Raw genomic sequence first — 18,623 nt, forward strand, 5'->3', positions numbered from 1 at the left:
TTACAATAACTTGGCCTTTCCATTCTCTCTTGCTGCAAGTTTATTGGGTTGTAGACTTTATTCACTGAAGCCCTTTGCAACCCTTAAACTTATTTTTTACAGGAATAAGTCTGTTTGTGACCACTCCCTCTTTTGTTTCCAGTATTTGTTTCATCTCCACATTCAGGGCCTTTGCAAATAAATCAGAAATAATACTTATCTTCCTGCCTGCCTCCCAAAAATATTTTTTTCCTGAATGATTTTGGCAATAATTCTATAGTTACCCATTGTTAGCATAGTCCAGCAGAACTTTTCATAAAAGATAAATCTCACATATAAAAATAGTACAAGAGCAGCACCCTGAAGGTTTTGGAGCAATCAGTCAGGAATAAATTCTTCATATTCTAGATATTGGATCTATGAAATAGTTCTTTATTCTGTGGTCCAGTAAATTTTCTTTGGGTATCCTTGGGTATCCAAAGACAAATGAGGAGCAAAAGCAAGAAGAGAGATGGAGAGGGAAGAGAAAAGAGAGAATAAAAGAAGGAAACTGAATTTTGTATTGTAATCTCACCTCTGAAATCACATACATTCACTTCCACTGCATTCTGGTTTTTTTGTTTGTTTTTTAATATATTTTTTATTATTATGTTATGTTAATCACCATACATTACATCATTAGTTTTTGATGTAGTGTTCCATGATTCATGGTTTGTGTATAACACCCAGTGCTCCATGCAGTACGTGCCCTCTTTAATACCCATCACCAGGCTAACCCATCACCCCACCCCCTCCCCTCTAAAACCCTCAGTTTGTTTCTCAGAGTCCATATTTTCTCATGGTTCATCTCTCCCTCTGATTTCCCACCCTTCATTCTTCCCTTCCTGCTATCTTCTTCTTCTTTTTAACATATAATGTGTTATTTGTTTCAGAGGTACGGGTCTGTGGTTCAACAGTCTTGCACAGTTCACAGCGCTCACCATAGCACATACCCTTCCAATGTCTATCACCCAGCCACCCTGTCCCTCTCACCCCCCAACATGCCAGCAACCTTCAGTTTGTTTCCTGAGATTAAGAATTCCTTATATCAGTGAGGTCATATGATACATGTCTTTCTCTGATTGACTTATTTCGCTCAGCATAATACCCTCCAGTTCCATCCAAGTCGTTGCAAAAGGCAAGATTTCATTCCTTTTGATGGCTGCATAAGATTCCATTGTATATATATATACCACATCTTCTTTATCCATTTCTGTCGATGGACATCTTGGCTCTTTCCATAGTTTGGCTATTTTGGACATTGCTGCTATAAACATCGGGGTACATGTACTCCTTCAGATCCCTACATTTGTATCTTTGGGGTAAATATGCAGTAGTACAATTGCTGGATCATATGGTAGCTCTATTTACAACTTTTTGAGGAACCTCCATACTGTTTTCCAGAGTGGCTGCACCGGCTTGCATTCCCACCAACAGTGTAGGAGGGTTCCCCTTTCTCCACATCTGTCAACATCTGTCATTTCCTGACTTGTTAATTTTAGCCATTCTGACTGGTGTGAGGTGGTATCTCATTGAGGTTTTGATTTGGATTTTCCTGATGCCGAGCAATGTTGAGCACTTTTTCATGTGTCTGTTGGCCATTTGGATGTCTTCTTTGGAAAAATGTCTGTTCATATCTTCTTCTCATTTCTTGATTGGATCATTTGTTCTTTGGGTGTTGAGTTTAAGAAGTTCTTTATAGATTTTGGATACTAGCCCTTTATCTGATATGTCCTTTGCAAATATCTTCTCCCATTCAGTCAGTTGTCTTTTGGTTTTGTGGACTGTTTCTTTTGCTGTGCAAAAGCTTTTTATCTTGATGAAGTCCCAATAGTTCATTTTTGCCCTTGCTTCCCTTGCCTTTGGCGATGTTTCTAGGAAGAAGTTGCTGTGGCTGAGGTCGAAGAGGTTGCTGCCTGTCTTCTCCTTTAGGATTTTGATGGATTCCTGTCTTACATTTAGGTCTTTCAACCATTTTGGGTCTATTTTTGTGTGTGGTGTAAGGAAATGGTCCAGTTTCATTCTTCTGCATGTGGCTGTCCAATTTTCCCAACACCATTTGTTGAAGAGACTGTCTTTTTTTCCATTAGACATTCTTTCCTGCTTTGTCGAAGATTAGTTGACCATAGAGTTGAGGATCCATATCTGGGCTCTCTATTCTGTTCCACTGATCTTTGTGTCTGTTTTTGTGCCAGTACCATACTGTCTTGATGATGACAGCTTTGTAATAGAGCTTGAAGTCCGGAATTGTGATGCCGCCAGCTTTGCTTTTCTTTTTCAACATTCCTCTGGCTATTTGGGGTCTCTTCTGGTTCCATACAAATTTTAGGATTATTTGTTCCATTTCTTTGAAAAATGTGGATGGTATTTTGATAAGGATTGCATTGAATGTGTAGATTGCCCTAGGTAGCATTGACTTCTTCACAATATGTTTTCTTCCAATCCATGAGCATGGAACGTTTTTCCATTTCTTTGTGTCTTCCTCAATTTCTTTCATGAGTATTTTATAGTTTTCTGAGTACGGATTCTTTGCCTCTTCGGTTAGATTTATTCCTAAATGTCTTATGGTTTTGGGTGCAATTGTAAATTGGATCGACTCCTTAATTTCTCTTTCTTCTGTCTTGTTGTTGGTGTATAGGAATGCCACTGATTTCTGTGCAATGATTTTATATCCTACCACTTTACTGAATTCCTGTATGAGTTCTAGCAGTTTTGGGTGGAGTCTTTTGGGTTTTCTACATAAAATATCATATCATCTGCAAACAGTGAGAGTTTGACTTCTTTGCTGATTCGGATGCCTTTTATTTCTTTTAGTGGTCTGATTGCTGTGGCTAGGACATCTAGTACTATGTTGCATAGCAGTGGTGATAATGGACATCCCTGCTGTGTTCCTGACCTTAGGGAGAAAGTTCTCAGTTTTTCCCCATTGAGAATGATATTCACTGTGGGATTTTCATAGATGGCTTTTATGATATTGAGGTATGTACCCTCTGTCCCTATACTCTGAAGAGTTTTGATGAAGAAAGGATGCTGTACTTTCTCAAATGCTTTTTCTGCATGTATTGTGAGGATCATATGGTTCTTGTTCTTTATTTGATTAATGTATTATATCACATTGATTGATTTGTGGATGTTGAACCAACCTTGCAGCCCAGGGGTAAATCCCAGTTGGTCGTGGTGACTAATCCTTTTAATGTACTGTTGGATCCTATTGGCTAGTATTTTGGTGAGAATTTTTGCATCCATGTTCATCAAGGATATTGGTCTGTAGTTCTCCTTTTTGATGGGTCTTTGTCTGGGTTTTAGATCAAGGTAATGGTGGCCTCATAAAATGAGTTTGGAAGTTTTCCTTCCATTTCTATTTTTTGGAACAGTTTCAGAAGAATAGATATTAATTCTTCCTCAAATGTTTGATAGTATTCCCCTGGGAAGCCACCTGGCCCTGGGCTTTTGTTTGATGGGAGATTTTTGATTGCTGATTCAATTTCCGTAGTGGTTATAGGTCTGTTTAGGTTTTCTATTTCTTCCTGCTTCAGTTTGATAGTTTGTACATCTCTAGGAATGCATCCATTCCTTCCAGATTATCTAATTTGCTCATAATATGTTCTTATAATTGTCTTACAATTTTTTGTATTTCTTTTGTGTTGGTTTTGATCTCTCCTCTTTGATTCATGATTTTGTTGATTTGGGTCATTTCTCTTTTCTTTTTGATAAGTCTGGCTAGGGGTTTAGCAATATTACTAATTCTTTCAAAGAACCAGCTCCTAGTTTCATTGATCTGTTCTGCTGTTCTTTTGGTTTCTATTTCATTGATTTCTGCTCTGATGTTTATTATTTCTCTTCTCCTGCTGGGTTTAGGCTTTATTTCCTGTTCTTTCTCCAGCACCTTTGGGTGTAGGGTTAGGTTGTGTTTTGAGACCTCTCTTGTTTCTTGAGAAAGGCTTGTATTGCTATATACTTTCCTCTTAGGACTGCCTTTGCTGCATCCCAAAGATTTTGAACAGTTGTGTTTTCATTTTCATTGGTTTCCATGAATTTTTTAAATTCTTTAATTTCCTGGTTGACCCATTCATTCTTTAGTAGGATGCTCTTTAGCCTCCATGTATTTAAGTTCTTTCTGACTTTCCTCTTGTGATTGATATCTAGTTTCAAAACATTGTGGTCTGAAATATGCAGGGAATGATCCCAATCTTTTGGTAGTGGTTGAGACCTGATTAGTGACCTAGGATGTGATCTATTCTGGAGAATGTTCCATGGGCACTAGAGCAGAATGTGTATTCTGTTGCTTTGGGATGGAATGTTCTGAATATATCTGTGAAGTCCATTTGGCCCAGTGTGTCAAGTAAAGTCTTTATTTCCTTGTTGATCTTTTGCTTAGATGATCTGTCCATTTCAGTCAGGGGGGTGTTAAAGTCCCCCACTATTATTGTATTGTTCTCAATGTGTTTCTTTGCTTTTGTTTGGGGTTCAATATAATAAGTTAATTGCCTTATGTAATTGGCTGCTCCCACATTAGGGGCATAGATATTTACTATTGTTAGATATTCTTTTTGGATAGACCCTTTAAGTAGGATATGGTGTCCTTATCTCTTATTACAGTCTTTAGTTTAAAATCTAATTTGTTTGATATAAGGATTGCAACCCCAGCTTTCTTTTGGTTTCCATTAGCATGGTAAATGGTTTTCCACCCCCTCACTTTCAATCTGGGGGTGTCTTTGGGTCTAAAATGATTCTCTTGCAGACAGCATATCAATGGGTCTTGTGTTTTAATCCAGTCTCATAGCCTGTGTCTTTTGATTGGGGCATTTAGCCCATTTACCTCAGGGTAACTATTGAAAGATATGAATTTAGTGCCATTGTAGTGCCTGTTAGGTGACTGTGACTGTATATTGTCTGTGTTCTGTTCTGGTCTATGTTACTTTTAGTCTCTCTCTTTGCTTAGAAGACCCCTTTAAATATTTCTTGTAGGGCTGGTTTTGTGTTTGCAACTTCCTTTCTTTTTTTTTTTTTTTGTCCTGGAAGCTTTTTCTCTCTCCATCTATTTTCAATGACAGCCTAGCTGGATATAGTATCTTGCCTGCACATTTTTCTCGTTTAGTGCTCTGAATATATCATGCCAGTCCTTTCTGGCCTGCCAGGTCTTGTGGCTAGGTCTGTTGCCAGTCTAATGTTTCTGCCATTGTAGGTTACAGATCTCTTATCCCGAGCTGCTTTCGGGATTTTTTCTTTGTCTCTGAGAGTTGTAAGTTTTACTATTAGATGTCAGGGTGTTGACCTATTTTTATTGATTTTGGGGGGGTTCTCTATGCCTCCTGGATTTTGATGCCTGTTTCCTTCCACAAATTAGGGAAGTTCTCTGCTACAGTTTGCTCCAATATACTTTCTGCCCCTCTCTCTCTTTCTTCTTCTGGGATTCCAATTATTCTAATATTGTTTCGTCTTATGGAATCACTTATCTCTCAAATTCTGCCCTCCTGCCTTCCTTGTTTATCTCTCTTTTTCTCAGTTTCTTTATTTTCCATCATTTGGTCTTCTATATCACTAATTCTCTCTTCTGCCTCATTTATCCTAGCAGTTAGAGCCTCCATTTTTTATTGCACCTTATTAATATCCTTTTTGATTTTGACTTGGTTAGATTTTAGTTCTTTTATTTCTCCAGAAGGGTTTCTCTTGTATCTTCCATGCTTTTTTCAAGCCCAGCTAGTATCTTTAAAATCATTATTCTGAACTCTAGTTCCAATATCTTACTAATGTCCATATTGATTAGATTCCTGGCAGTCGGTACTGCCTCTTTATCTTTTTCTTGAGGTGATTTTTTCCATCTTGTCATTTTGTCCAGAGGAGAATAGATGAATGAGAGAACAAAATGCTAACAGGGTAAAAACGACCCCAGAAAATATACACTAAACAAATCAGAAGAGACCTGAAACTGGGTGGAAAGAAAGGGAAAGAAAGAAAATTAAATAAATAAAAAGATAAATACAAAAAACAAAAAACGGAATATGATCAGATATGATCAGGCTAATGCATAGATCAGTGCCACACACTAGATTGGGCATATTTTGGTCTGTTAGAAGAAAGTGCCCCCCAAAATTTAAAGAAAGAAAAACTTATATATGTAAAAAAAATAAGAGTAAGTGTGATGAAGGGATGGAAAATGACTATAAAGATGAAAATTATAAAAGATTTTATAAAAGGAATTGATAATATAAGAAGTTGGTTGAAAAACGAAAGAAGAGGATTAAAAAAAGGGAGAGAATGTGATCAAGCAGGAGACTAGAACAAAGCCATATACTAGAGATTTAGGGTATATTTTGGTCTGTTAGAAGAAACTTTATCCCAACATTTTAAAAAGAGAACTATATATATATATATATACCAAAAATAAGGGTAACTACTATGAAGGGATAGAATATGACTTTAAAAATGACAAATAAAAAAGATTTTTTAAAAAAGGGATTAATAAGATGTTGGTTGAAAGGGGAAAAAGAAAAATAAAAAAAAATTAACTTTGAAAGACTAAAAAATCATGGGAAAAAAGCCATGAATTCTATGTGCAGTATTCCCCTAGTGCTGAATTTCTGCCATTCTCATTGATCAGTAAACTTGGTCTTGGCTGGCTGTTCTTGTTGATCTTCTGGGGGAGGGGTCTGTTCCCCTGATTCTCAGATGTCTTTGCCGGAGGTGGAATTGCCCCGCTCTTGCCGGTCCGGGCTAAGTAATCTGCTCGGGTTTGCTCTCGGGAGCTTTTGTTCCCTGCAAGCTTTCCGTACAGCTTTGGAAGATGAGAGTGAAAATGGCGGCCTCCCAATCTCTGCCCCGGAGGAGACAAGAACTCGGGGACCCCATTCCTCAGTGCACCCCCAGAGAAAAGCAATCACTCCCATCTCCCTGGTCTCCAGCTGCACTCTGTGCTCACCCGGCCTGTGACTGAGCATTTCTATCTCTGGCACCCAACTCGTTGTGGAGTCTCCAAACCCAGCAGATCCCTGTGGTGCGCTCCCATGCCACTCCTCCCAGGGGAGGAAGGGGAGTCTCCCCGGATCTGCCACTTGTTGGGTCCCTGCTGGAGGAGCAGTGACCTGACTGTGCCGCGGATCACGGTTTATGGCAACCCCAAGCTGAGAGGCCACTCCTCAGCTCTGTCTCTGCAGCCAGCTTCCCCACTCTGATATGTGGGAGCTCTGCCACACTCAGGCACCCGTGGTCTTGCTGTGACCCCGAGGGTCCTGAGACCACACTGTCCTAGCGAGGGTTCCACCACTTAGCCACTGGAGCGACATTTATCAATGGAGCAGACTTCTAAAAGTTCTGATTTTGTGCTCCGTGACTCTATCACTTGCCAGAAGTGGCGAATGGAGGCCCCTCTCCCCCACCATCTATCTTCCTGAATATTGCCTCAGATTCAATTCTCTGCACATCCTACCCACCAGAACGTGGTCGCTTTTCTGTTCAGAGAGTTGCTCTTCTTTTCTTCGATCTCCTGTTGAGTTCATAGGTGTTCAGAGTGGTTTGATTCCTATCTAGTTTAATTCCTGGGACCAGACAAAATTTAGGCCTCCTACTCCTCTGCCATCTTGCTCCTCCCCTCCTGCTTTCTCTTTTGATAGAAGTACAAACAAAGGCTAGCCCAGAATGAAGGGGAGAATTAAAATGCAAAATCCCGTCATTAGGAACTAGCTGAATAATCATGGTATATCTACAATCTGGAATTCTATGCAGCTATTAAAAGATGAAAATGAGCTCCAATAAATATTATTGGTTAGTGAAAAGCAGAGGAAGAGAAGAGTTTATATAATATACTACTAAGGGGGAAAGAAGAGTATTTTCATGCACTTATATTTAGGAGAAAAAATTTTGGAAGGAAGGTGATAACAGTGGATGACCTGGCGAATATGATGTTGCAGAAAGAACAGGGTGGATAGAGAATGGAAAAAGGAGAAGTTTTTTCAGTGATATTATTTATATGTTTTGAATTTTACTTTTTAAATTCATTACCTATTCAACACTATTTTATATAATATATGAAGCTAACAAGTCAGTAATTATGTTACTCAGTTATTTGTGCATAGGAATACTCTAGTACTAAGTGAACATTTGGAAGGTGGTGATAACAGAGTAACATATAAATCATCCTTCAAAAATCACTGGAACATATTACTGGATACAGATACCCATAAAAGCATAAAATATTGTATGCTAACACGTGACAAATTATGTCCTTTCGCATATTTCTTTTTCCATGATTTCAAAGTACAAGTTGTTCTGCTCCTTTAAAATGTAGAGTGTGAATTATTTTTTGAGGAGGAAAATTCAAAGAATGAATAATCATCTATGAATATTTCCTTCTCAGAAATGGAGTAGTAATAAATTTGGGACATTTTAAAATTTGAGTTTGGAAAACATTTTGATATGTCAGTAAATATGCATGAGGAGATAAAATGCTTTCATTTTTACGGTACTTATATCATATTTATCTCATGAAATCAATGTAAACATTAGAGTTAGAAGCAATATTTATAGAGAATTAAAGATCTAGTCTTATCTTTGGAAAAGGATGTATTTGTTTCAGCAGACAGCTTATGTTTAAAAATATTTATTTGCATATTATTGCATTTGCCTATCTCTGCAAATTTTATTTAGAATGATATACAGATTTTTTTTTCACTTAGGTCTAAAATCTGTTTCTTATTTTATAGAATAAGTGTGGCAATTTAAAATAGTTCTCATGTTGCTAAAATAATAACATTTTAAATTATTAACTAAAGTACTTTATTTTATCACAATTATGTTTTAATTTGATTCTTCTTACTTTTAAAATCAAGTATTAAACTTCTCAAAGTGAGTTTTAGGATATGCACACAATCTCTATTAATGTTTAACTGGTACTATTAGGATTCTGCCTCTAACTTATTATTGTTTAAAATATGAAGCACTATTCCTTGTAAATAAATGAAATAAACTATGAAGCACTGTGCAAATCTAAAAGTTTTCTATATAACATTTTAATATTTCTTTAAGAGTAAAAATAATATTTACACTTGACACTAGACATATATGCTGGAAAAATACAATGTTGTAGACATATAACAGACAATGCAGTGATAAAATATCAGCAAAATATTTTATATGCAGCAGAATATATATATTGATTAAGGAGAAACAGGAATGAATCTGGAGTCTCCATTTCTCCATTTGTGTCTTTAAAGAAAGTATGAGGCTTTGTGTACTATACGGATAATACTAGACAAGAATAAGAACATATATGCTATAGACATATCTGCCAGTAAAATGGTCACCTAGAGATAGCAATATCACTCTACTTAATTTCCTTGTTTCAACTATAAATGAAAGCATTATACTAGAATGCCACTAAACAGCTTTCAATTTTCTATTTCTATGACTAAATATTCAAAAGTGGAAAAAAGAAAAGAAAAGAAAGAATGAAATAATACGGTATTAGTATTAGTATAAATAAGATTTGTAACAGTGGCATATGATAAAATGACAACAGTTTTTCATGTAGAGTTTACTACCCATTAACTGTGTTTCATTCATGAGATAGTGAGTTTCACTTGGCTAATAGAGAAATGCATATTTGCACATGGGCTTCTAAATATTTCTAAAATGAACTCATATCTGTGCATATCAATCAAAAGAGTGGAGTCATTGGTTAAGAATACATTATAGATATATCAGTGTCCTCTTAAGTCTCTCACATAAATTTTTCATCAAACGCTATTGTTGGGACACACTACTTACTTGTTCCACTAGATTCAACATAAAAATATATTACAGAGTCTAAAGATGTTAAAATTAAGGGTGTTTAAAACAAGAATAAATGAATTATACACTATATTCTTGAAAAGTTAACCAAAGGAAAAGAATCTCCCCAATTCATTTCCTGTCTTCTGAAATGATATATACAATGAGATATATTAATTTGTTGAATTTTTACAAGGTAATTTGAAATTTCATTTTAAATTGGGGGAAAAAACCTTGGCAATGTAGAAATGAAGGAAGCTAGCTGAAAACAGAATTATTGATTGGATTTGAGAAATTGATTTTGGAGATAGGAAGATTAGGGAGGAATTTTCAGTAATCAATAATAGATTAAGGGCAATTAGCAAAGGAACAAGGCTAGAGAAAGAAGCAACATAATATCACATCAAGGAGATTTAATTAGAAGCCTAAAGCAAAACTGCTATTTAGCTAAGTATTCTTGTTAGTAATGAAACTAATTTATCCTTTTTGACCCATTTTTCAGAAAACCTTGTGACACCAACCTGAATATGAAATTAGACAATTAGCATGAAACAAGTTTTCTAGGTTTCTTAAAGATACTTATTTCATTTTTATAAAGTTAGACTAAGAAATTCCCCAATAATGCCTCTCTGAGGGTTTAGGGCTTAGAAATCAAAATTAAAGAGTTTGAATCCACCCAGTCGCCAACCCTGTGTTTTACTGATCTCTATACAACTGACAGAGGCTAATCTCTGTATTCAATTGGGCAACATTGTCACCAATCGAGTTCATAGAATACTCTCATCACATATTTGAATCCCTTAATCACTCCAAAAACATCCCCTTTGGATTCAGTCAACACACTTGTTCATCATGAATTTGGTGTATTTTTAATGTGTGGCAGAAACTCTGTTAGATACTGGTGATAAAGCAGTGAATAAACATAAAGAGTAATCCCTTCCTAAAGGAAAAGAAAATATTCTTGTGGCGATAACACAAATTAACAAAATAAATTAATAAAATGTATGCTATATTGCATTGTGATATGTGCTAGAGGGAAATAAAAAGCAAAAAAGCATAACTGGGAGTGTGGAGGACATTGCAATTTTATATAAACTAGTCAGGGAAGGTCCCGTGGAGAAAGTAATATTTGGCAAAGGGCAGGAAAGAGGAGCATGGGAAAGCTGTGAGGATATCTTGGGAAACCATTCTAGGCAAGAAAGCAGCCAAGTGCCCGGAAGTGGGAGAATGCTGTGTGTGTTTGAGGAAGTGATTTTTACACTGTATTTTTTGAATTGTATTTTAATTTTAGGAAAGATCTAACAAAGGGGAATAAAATAAGCTAGATGAAAGCAGAATTATTGATTGAGTTTGAGGAATTAATTTAGGAGACCGGAAGTTTGGGAAGAAGTTTGAGAATAGGTCAATGTGACTGGAGTCAACTGGCCAGCAGGGGGAGTAGTGGAAAATGAAATCAGAGGAGTTAAAAAGAACTGGGTACCCTAGGACCTACAGCCCTTTTCACGGACTTTCACATTATTCCTAGGGTTTGAGAAAAAGGAGAGATATGATGTGACTCAGCTGCTTTATTAAGTGTAAACCAAGAGGAGGTGAGAGTGAAAGCTATTGCAATAACCCAAGCAAGAAATGACAATGGCTTGAGCCAGGAGGAAAAACTGAAGATAAGGAATAGTGATCAGAGTCTAGGTATATTTTGAAGGCAGAGCCAAAAGAATTGTCTGCAGTATTGGGTGTGAGGAAGGGGAGAAAGGAGTGAGTCAAGAATGGCACAAGTTTTTTGATCTGGGCACTTTGAAAGCAATCCTGGCATCCACCAAGATAAGGAAAACTGCAGGAAAAATACATTTGGGAGGGAGATAAGGAGTTTAGTTTTGGACAAGTTAAATTCAATGTGCCTATTAAGTATCCAAATGGAGTCTTCAAGTAGGCAATTGGGATAAATGTATGTGGAGTCCATGGGAAATGGTTCAACTGGAAATATACATTTGGAGCCATAAGTCTTTAGATTATAGTTTTTAAAAGTGTGTTTGGATGGAATCATCAGGGAGGGAAAAAAGTTGAAAGCTCATGTTGAATGGCTGAGCCATGGGACAACAATGCAATGAGACAAAACCAGGAATTTGAGGAGAAACCAGAGAAAAAACTGCTGAGGGGCTAGAGAGCTACTAGAGTGTGGTAGGGTCATGGTCCAAATTCTGAAATTGTTTTGTCAGAGGGTAACTTGACTCAGATTTTGAAGCTAAATATTTTGTTTGTTTGTTTGTTTTAAAATAAATGCCATCTCAGTATAAATGCCTTCTCCATTACTAACCCATTCTTGATTTTTGTATAGGACTCACATAAAAAAAATACATTTTGATTTTCTACCTGAAAATGGGTGATTTTATATGGTCAAAAAGAGGATCCTTAAATGAACTGTTCTTTCTGCAGACTATGAGGGACAGCCTATTAATTCTGCAAAGAGAGTTTATTAATTCTGGGTAATTCTAAGAAAACTGATTTCGAATGCATTGTCCCTACAAACTGTCAGTACTTGACAGGAACTCCAATATGTAGGTACCAAAAATGCACTTCTCAAATTTCCTTTCACAACCCAAAGTGTCACAAAGTCTTTCTCCAAATGTATGCACTGCATTGATAAAATATAAATGGATTTGTATCCCCATATGTGAGAATCATATATGATCAGACAGCACCATGTCTACATGGAATAAATGTTCAAATAAGCTTGTTTCAGTAGTACTAGGTCTTCTATTTTTAGTCACTTTCTCTCTCACAGGTCAGTACACTTATACCCACATACTATGCATATTCAATCAAGAAGAAATTAACTCTATCAGGGGAACAAAATTGTCAATAATTTATTAACCTGACTTTTTAAAAAATCCTTGCACTTTTGAAAGCTTTCCTGTCATGTAGCTTTCAAGTTATTTATTTAGTGGTTCTCTAGAAAATAATTAACATGTTCCCAGTATTTTTTTCTAAGAAACAGGAAATTAGGGATATAAACTCAGATACTCATTTTAATTTTCTAACCCACATAAACCACCATCCTATCTCATAATTAATTAATGTATTTTTCCATGGCTGCAAATTATTTATGTGCTACAAGACAACAAAGTAAGTGTTTTATTTTCTAAATAATTGGAAGTACATTATGAAAATATCAAACTACATCTGCATGATTAATTTTAATAATTATTTAGTGCATATTCTAAAAAGACACATCACTATCTTGTTTCATAAAATGAAAAGAAGGAAGGGGTTTAGAAAACAGCTAGTCCTTATAGCTTCACCATTTTTACAAATGAAAAAACAGAGGCCAGTACTGATTTTACCTAACTTGACATAAAAGCAGACACAAAATTTGTATGGCTAGCCATTATTGATTTCATTTTATCAGTGACTCTTCAAATTCAACCATATGTAAATCCATAATATTATGTTTCATGTGCATGCAAAACAACTTCAAGTTGCCTTCTAATATAATAATTTTGATTATTTATGAGATATTGTTATTTAATAAATTCAAAAAATTTTAGAATAATTTCAGCTGTGTCAGGATCCAACCTAGAATACCACATTGCATTTTGTCTCCTTACTTTTCATGACCTTACAGTTGTGAAGCTTACGGGTCAGATATTTTGTACAATGTCCTTAATTTTGCTTTTCTGTGATTCTTTTTTTTTTATGACTAGACTGAGGGTTATGGATTTGGGAGGATATAACAGAGGTGAAGCATCCTTCTTAATCATTTTATTTTATTTCAAAGAGGATACCTGCAATCAATATGATTTATCACTGATGATGTTTAAAGTGATTACTTGGTTCAGATAGCTCCACCCTAAGACACTTTTGTCTTCCTTTCTACACTTATTATTTGTACAGCTTAGTGCTGCTTCATTTCCTAGAGAGAGGGGTAAAGAATTATTTAACATTTCTCCATTTATTTATTTACATAATAATTTATTATGCCAGTGTTGGCTTATGTATATTTATTTTATACTTAGTTTCCAAAAATATGCTTTGTTTACTTTCTTGTTCAAATTATTCTAGCTTTGGCTGTTGGGAGTTCTTTCAGTTTTGCTCCTGTATCACTCTGAGGTGCTCTAATCCTTTTGCCTTTTAGTACTCTGTTGTTTTCTGGTACTACAAGACACCTAGTGTCATTTTATGTATTCCCTGCCCCAGCTGTAGAATCAGATATTTCTCCAAAAGCTCTGATTTCCTTTGTTGGAGAGTGGAATTTAGAAATGAGTATCAGGGCTCTGCATATTCTCTTTGCTATGGCCCTTGCCAGTATCTACGCATCTGGATCTATATCTCGCTAATTATGAGTTCATGCTGGTGTTTCCAACCCTAATCCGGTGCCACACAGTTCTTCCTGGCTTCCCCAGAGATTTGCAATTCCTAAGGTGACCAACTGTTTTTGTTTGCTTGGGACTAAGGGTTTTCCTAGGATGCAGGACTTACAGTGCTGATACTATGACAATCCCAGTCAAACTGGAAGAGTTGTTCTAATTCTCCCTTCAGCATTAAGAAACCTGACCCCACCATTCAAAACTATGCCTGGATAAAGCATGTGTTCAAAATACAGGATGAACTGATAAGAGAGCACAAGGAAGTTCACTGAAATGGTTTCAGATCCCACAATGCAACTAACCTTTTAAAAAGTACTACTTGTCAAATTTTTGGTGTAGTATCAATGAATATCCACAGTTATCTGAAAAGGTTAGTAAAAATGCTTTTCCTTTTTCTAGCAAACTGTCTGAGGCTAAAATTTCTCACATACTTCAATCAAAACAGCACATCACAACACACTGAATGCAGAAGTTAAATTTAAAATTGTATCTGTCAACTACTGAGGCAGGTGAAAATCCATCTAATAGCCAATAAAAAGATTTTCTCTACAAATTTTTTTGTTTGTTTTGGAAAAATTGATACTTTTTAAATAGTATTTGTTATTTATACTATCATGTAATGGAATTATTATTATTAATTTAATCAAATTATAAACAAAATGTTTTCAAATTGTTTGAATTTCTAATATGGTAAATATTGATAGATAATATTCACATAACCTAAAGCTCTCAGGATCCTTAATAATTGGTAAGAATTAAAGAGGGTCCTAAGACAAAAATGATTGAGAACAGTTGCTTAAATAAATATTTGAATGGATACTTTTATCCATTTTAAATACTAAAAACCAAAAGAGAGGTTGTATGTCAACTACAGTTAAATAATACAAACTTTGAAAAATAATCCAATAGGGAAGAATTTTTCAAAACAGTTAATACTAAAAGTAGATTTGAAACTTGTTTTCCCCAGCTAAATTATAGTAACAATAACAACAATAATAAAGTTTCTTAATTTTCTTAAGCATGCATCTTCCCATGTGAGTTACGCATTGTAAAATTTAATCAGTGTCCTGTTATATCAAGCATGGTTGAACTATCCTCAAGTCAAATCCACTCCAAATCTAAGGTGATTCAACTATTTTATTCTGAGATGGAAAATGGAGGTCTTAACATATTTTACATATATAAAATATATATAGGTTATTAACTCACAGAAATGCTTGCAGGAAAGTTTTGTTATATCAGTTACTAAATATGGAATAGTTGGAAGAAATGAAGTCAGCAAATAAGGGTCTTGTTTGTATTAAGCCTAAGGATTTTGAAATTTCCTTTGATGCATATGCAGTGTTTTATTATTCTTGTTTTTTAAGGGATATATTAATACACAGATTTTTGCTACATTAAAAATAACTTAAAAAATACAAATCTGAAAAGAAAATAAATGCCCACCAATAGAAAATAGTTCAATAGGGCGCCTGGGTGACTCAGTTGGTTAAGCGACTGCCTTTGTCAGGTCATGATCCTGGAGTCCCAGGATCGAGTCCCACATCAGGCTCCCTGCTCAGCAGGGAGTCTGCTTCTCCCTCTGACCCTCTTCCCTCTCGTGCTCTCTATCTCTCATTCTCTCTCTCTCAAATGAATAAAATCTTAAAAAAGAAAATAGTTCAATAAATTATAGAACTTCAATACAATGGAATTTTATACCTTAATATTAAAATGAGGTAGATTAATAGCAATTGAGTTTTAGTGAGTTTTAAAATATGAATAAGTCAGGTTGCAGTGAACTCTATATAAAGAATGAATTGGAATATGAAATAATGACACATGTCTTTCAATGTGTTTGTATGTTACAATCGACTCTATGAGCATACATGAAAGATGGAAAATAAAAACACCAAACTATTAACGTGTTTGGATTGTATGTATGTTTGGGGTAACATACCAATTGCAGGCTGCAAGTAATAATAAAAGGATGAAAAGGTAATCATTTTTTAAATCATATTTATTTTGAAGCCATTTATGTTGTAACAGGATTAAAGGTTACATTTGCTTCTATCTGTGTATTTCTTAGCATTTTATAATGAATATATAATTAGAAAGGCAAAATATTTTCCTTTTGGGAGATATTTCTTCTGGAAGTAGTATGAAGGATGATTTGGAGATAACCAAACTAGAGAGAAGAATTTACTGTTCTTATAATCCATATTTAAAAATAAGCAAGGTTGGGGAGCGCCTGAAGCCTCAGTCAGTTAAGCATCAGACTCTTGGTTTTGGCTCAGGTCATGATCTCAGGGTCGTGAGATCGAGCCCCATGATGGGTTTGGGCTCAGCATGGAGTCTACTCAAGATTCTCTCTCTCCCTCTCCCTCTGACTCTCCCCCCATTCACGCTTGGATTCTCCCTCTCTCTCTCAAATAAATAAAATCTTAAAAAAAAATAAGCAAGATTGGAAGTAAGACAATGACAGTGAAAAGATAGTGTAGCGACTGGCTAACTGAATGGTTAAGCTGTTAAGATATCAGGGATTAATTGATTGCTTGTAGTTGAAAAGGGAGTAAGGTATATAAAACCAGGATAACTACGAGATTTTTCATTTAGGCAAAGGCTAGATTGTGAGTTCATTCACTGAGATGATAAAGAAGAAAGAATACTTCAGAATGGAAGATGATGAGTTTGGTTGTACATATTTATTTTGAGGAGATTGAATATGATTGCTTAGAACACAACTGAAATTTCTGGTCTAGAAATGTGGAAGTTTTCAATTTAGATGAGACAGCCTAAGGTAAGGAGGTATAGGAAGAGTAGATAATTTTTTAAATTTTTTTATTGTTATGTTAATCACCAACCATTACATCATTAGTTTTTGATGTAGTGTTCCATGATTCATTGTTTGCATATAACACCTAGTGCTCCATTCAGTATGTGCCCTCTTTAATACCCATCACCAGGCTAACCCATCCCCACACCCCCTCCCCTCTAGAACCCTCAGTTTGTTTTTCAGAGTCCATCGTCTCTCATGGTTTGTCTCCCCCTCCGATTTACTCCCCTTCATTCTTCCCCTCCTGCTATCTTCTTCCTCTTTTTTTTTCCTTAACATATATTGCATTATTTGTTTCAGAGGTACAGATCTGTGATTCAACAGTCTTGCACAATTCACAGCGCTCACCATAGCACATACCCTCCCCAGTGTCTATCACCCAAACATCCCATCCCTCCCACACACCCACAACTCCAGCAAACCTCAGTTTGTTTCCTGAGATTAAGAATTCCTCATATCAGTGAGGTCATATGATACATGTCTTTCTCTGATTGACTTATTTCACTCAGCATAATACCGTCCAGTTCCATCCACATCATTACAAATGGCAAGATCTCATTCCTTTTGATGGCTGCATAATATTCCATTGTGTATATATACCACTTCTTCTTTATCCATTCATCTGTCAATGGACATCTTGGCTCTTTCCACAGTTTGGCTATTGCGGACATTGCTGCTATAAACATCGGGGTGCACGTACCCCTTTGGTTCCCTACATTTGTATCTTTGTGGTAAATACCCAGTAGTGCAATTGCTGGATCATATGGTAGCTCTATTTTCAACTGTTTGAGGAACCTCGATACTGTTTTCCAGAGTGGTTGCACCATCTTGCACTCCCACCAACAGTGTAGGAAGATTCCCCTTTCTCCGATCCCCGTCAACATCTGTCGTTTCCTGACTTGTTAATTTTAGCCATTCTGACTGGTGTGAGGTGGTATCTCATTGAGAGTTTCATTTGGATTTCCCTGATGCCAAGCGATGTTGAGCACTTTTTCATGTGTCTGTTGGCCATTTGGATGTCTTCTTTGGAAAAATGTCTGTTCATGTCATCTGCCCATTTCTTGATTGGATTATTTGTTCTTTGGGTGTTGAGTTTGATAAGTTTGTTATAGATTTTGGAAACTAGCCCTTTATCTGATATGTCCTTTGCAAATACTTTCTCCCATTCTGTCGGTTGTTTTGGTTTTGTGGACTGTTTCTTTTGCTGTGCAAAAGCTTTTTATCTTGATGGAGTCCAAATAGTTCATTTTTGCCCTTACTTCCCTGGTCTTTGGCGATGTTTCTAGGAAGAAGTTGCTGCGGCTGAGGTCGAAGAGGTTGCTGCCTGTGTTCTCCTTTAGGATTTTGATGGACTCCTGTCTCACGTTTAGGTCTTTCAACCATTTGGAGTCTATTTTTGTGTGTGGTGTAAGGAAATGGTCCAGTTTCATTCTTCTGCATGTGGCTGTCCAATTTTCCCAACACCATTTGTTGAAGAGGCTGTCTTTTTTCCATTGGACATTCTTTCCTACTTTGTCGAAGATTAGTTGACCATAGAGTTGAGGATCCATATCTGGGCTCTCTAATCTGTTCCACTGATCTATGTGTCTCTTTTTGTGCCAGTACCATACTGTCTTGATGATGACAGCTTTGTAACAGAGCTGGAAGTCCGGAATTGTAATGTG

At 36.1% G+C, this 18,623-nt stretch overlaps 1 long non-coding RNA gene across 1 annotated transcript in view; it reads left to right on the forward strand.

Moving 5' to 3' along the window:
• LOC141373682 (uncharacterized) overlaps positions 1–11,420 on the forward strand; it is a 101,110-nt gene extending 89,690 nt beyond the window's left edge. Inside the window, exon 4 of the long non-coding RNA XR_012379929.1 lies at positions 11,309–11,420. This is a non-coding gene — a long non-coding RNA (uncharacterized lncRNA). The remainder of the gene's footprint in view (positions 1–11,308) is intronic.
• The last annotated feature ends 7,203 nt before the right edge of the window (positions 11,421–18,623 follow it).

The sequence above is a fragment of the Callorhinus ursinus genome, unplaced genomic scaffold (genome assembly GCF_003265705.2).
Source record: "Callorhinus ursinus isolate GAN/ISIS: 27379988/994484 unplaced genomic scaffold, GSC_fseal_2.0 scaffold11, whole genome shotgun sequence".
Lineage (NCBI taxonomy): Eukaryota > Metazoa > Chordata > Mammalia > Carnivora > Otariidae > Callorhinus > Callorhinus ursinus.